Here is a 3356-nt window from a genome sequence, read left to right as displayed (position 1 = left end):
GGCAGCGGGGGCGGGGCGCGCCCTACCGTACTCTCTGGATTAGCCGCCCCTCACGGGACCGGGGACGTCCGGTCTGGTGTCTATGCGGCACTCGCCCGATGGCCACGAAACCTCTGAGAGACCGTTCGCAGAGGCTGTGTAAAATTATTCCATACCGCAGTCCATCAAGGAGCTTTGATTTCCACGCTCCGCGAAGACCCCTGCCTGCGGGAGAGCATGAATGTGCACAGAAAGATGAGCAGGAGAAAAAAGAGAGAGGGAAGGTCTTAGAGGCATGTTGCATCTATCTGTGTTAAGAGGCAAACTGGTGCTGAGATTCCTTCCACCCTGCAGCCCTAGTTTATCACCTACCTGCACACTATCCCCGTCCCACCTGCAGGTTGCATCGGGGCAGACTGCAACACTTGTAAAGCAGTGAAGGAATATAAGCATTTGCTTACTTTTGGGTGGCTTTGAACTTGTCCTCGTATGACTGATCTTAGCTAGTCCTCCATGCAACATCAGCAGAAGTCACCACGCTGAATTTCACAGAAATAAATCCTACTTAGGTTTGTAACCCAAATTTATGATCTTTAAATGTAGAGATTGACAGAAATACAAGTATTCTGGCTCCTTGTGAGCCTGGAGTATATACTGGACAAGGAATGGAGACATCAACCTCAGAATGTGGAGAGCAGGGAAACGGGAGCCTCACACATCCCTCCAGGAGTTAGTACTGGAAGTGGACTCGGCTCCGCATGGGCAGTTTCAGCCCAAGGGAGTGCTGTGCAGTGCAGTGTCCAGGCACTCCTGACCTACAGAGTGCTACCTGAGGGGAAGCATTACACTTCATGCAGGTAACTGCGCAGGCTGCGAGGACAAAGTCTCTTGTATTTGGAGATCAGGACCTGGCCAAGGTGAGGGATCAGCATTTTGTAAATTATGCACCTTGTGCAAAGGGTGAACCTCCTGCCACACAACCCAACTCTGTAGTCAGGTTTACTTTTAGGATAATGTGGTGAGCTGAAAACAAGAAACCCACTCAGCAGATGAATGCCAAGTGAAGTTTTTATTTTCTACCTTGACTTTTATAGCTACAGATCAGGGCCAGACTATGCAGCCGATGAGGATGTTCGCATCCTACACCAATTTCCCATCCATCTTTTCCCATACTTTATGGCCAGGTGTTCCAAGGCCAAGATATCCTGCCACACACCACGCATGCCCTTCAATCAGTGTTCTGGTCGAGATAACCCAGGCACACAGTGCTTGGTGTAGTTCTGAACTCCTACTTTTAGGCTGGTCCAAGGTCCTGTTATACTTCATAATAACATTGTTTAGTCTTGTAAAGATTGCCTTTGTATAAATCCCAGCAGGTTCATAATTCAGTTTTCTGTCCAACATTCTTACTATAGATTACCTTGGTAAGGTCCAAAAGTTAATTAGTGCTGAAGTTCTCTGGAAATACATCAGAAGTTTCTGAGGAATTGATCTAGGCCTTGGTCTGAGTCTGATTTGAAATTTGAATCTGAAATTAGATGCCATTAACTTCTTAATATAATAAAAATGCATTCTATATGCCATGCATCTTCAATTTCTGCATGCAAAAAACTGAGACACAAGAAAGTTTAGGCCGAATCCTAAAACCATCCATCAATTTTCAATCACTGGGGACAATGATCTATTTTGAAGCAAGTAATTTTTTTTTGTGCAGTATTTAAGCTGCTGTTTCAGTTCTGTACAAGAGTGAAGATGTTTTATTATGAAGAGATGTCATATTCAGTGGATTTGCAGCAGGAGAAATCAATCTTTATCAGCCTGGAAGATTGTTTGTGTATATTTTTTTAAAAACTTAATTAGCAGAAGTTACGGCCTTGTTTTTTCCTTCCAGGAAAAACCTTTGAATGCATTTCAGAGGGGGCAAGGAGAGGAAGAGAGTCAGTAGCATTTAAAAATGTAGAGAAGTATCTGGAACCAGAATACCTTTCATGGTTTAACAATAGCAAAATCTGATTAATTTTACATTAGATGCTATATTTAAAGATAAGTAAATTATGGCTTTTCAACCAACTTTTCTGGTAAAAGCAACTTTTTGAGCTTCTTGTTACATTTTCTTCTTAAAGCTGTATTTCTTTTGATACATCAGGACCTGCCTCTATTCACATTGTCAATCGTGTTCATATTTATCTGCTGTCTTAGAAGAGACTTATGTAATTGGGAATTCCTGTTCTAAGAGTGCTAATGGGGTCACTTTTCTGTTAACTCTATTTCTGTGGCCTGCCACTTTGATGCATTTCAGTTCTTGAAATAATTTTATCCTTACCTTGTCCATTTAAACTACATTAGGTCCAAACCTTCCATTCCTATTTACTCATTCTTTGCCTTCCAGAGGTACTTGGTCTCACCACATGCTCTAGTTATACATACATTTTATATATTCTGAGCTGCAAGACACTCAATTTACTTTCAGTAGCCTGTTATGTTCAAGAAACAGTATCTAACCATCTCAGATGCCTAGGGTTTTAGGTATGGTGGCAGCTATCACCAAGGAGGAGAGCTGAAGTTATATAGTCAATCTTCACACTGCAGCACCCCATACTCTGTGTAGCATTTCAGTAAATTTATCTGGATGACAGTAGTAGAGGGTTAGGATCTTAATAGCCACTGCTTTCATCTCGAGACCGTTAGACCTCCCTTGAACAAGGAACATCAGGCCCACCATATAATAACTTTTGTTAAAAAATAAGGCCAGTGCAGGGAAAAACCTGCGGAAAGGACCCCCTCGCCGGTGGGGCCCGGAGCATCCCTCACCACCAAACCCTGAGGGAGTGTGAGGGAAGGCCAGGCCCGAAGGGTAGTGAAGGCTCCCTCACCTCACCCCCGCCCGGTCACCGCTCACTCTTCCCTACAACTCTCTCACGTCTCTTCTGTTTTTGCTCTCTGCCGAAGGCGGGGAGCAGCGAAAGGGGCGGACCCGTCAGGGAGGCGGCGGGGCCTGGCCGCGGCAGCCTCTGAGGGCGGAACTGGTTCCCGCCTCTCCGGCACTGCCTGCGCATGCGCGTTCGCATCTCAGCGCCAGGCGCGCGCGGTGCGGACGGGCGGCTGTTGGCAGTGGAGCGGCGGCGTGACTGAGGTGAGCGGTTGCATGGGGCGCTATCTCGGCGGGGTACGGCCTGAGGGGAGCGGAGCGGAGATCTCCCCGCTGGCAGCCGCGTCCTGGGCTGGCTCATTCCTCTCAGAGGCTTTGGGGGTGGGGGGGTTCGCGGCCCTCAACTGTGGTGCGGCTCTGCTGGTGGGAGCCCGGCTCGTCCCTTCCCTCACGGTGTCCCCGCGGTTTCTAGCGGCTTTTTCGCCCCGTTTGGCTCCGCCGGGGGGGG

The sequence above is a fragment of the Mesitornis unicolor genome, unplaced genomic scaffold, assembly GCF_000695765.1.
Source record: "Mesitornis unicolor isolate BGI_N332 unplaced genomic scaffold, ASM69576v1 scaffold11622, whole genome shotgun sequence".
Classification (NCBI taxonomy): domain Eukaryota; kingdom Metazoa; phylum Chordata; class Aves; order Mesitornithiformes; family Mesitornithidae; genus Mesitornis; species Mesitornis unicolor.
This window is presented reverse-complemented; position numbering follows the sequence as displayed.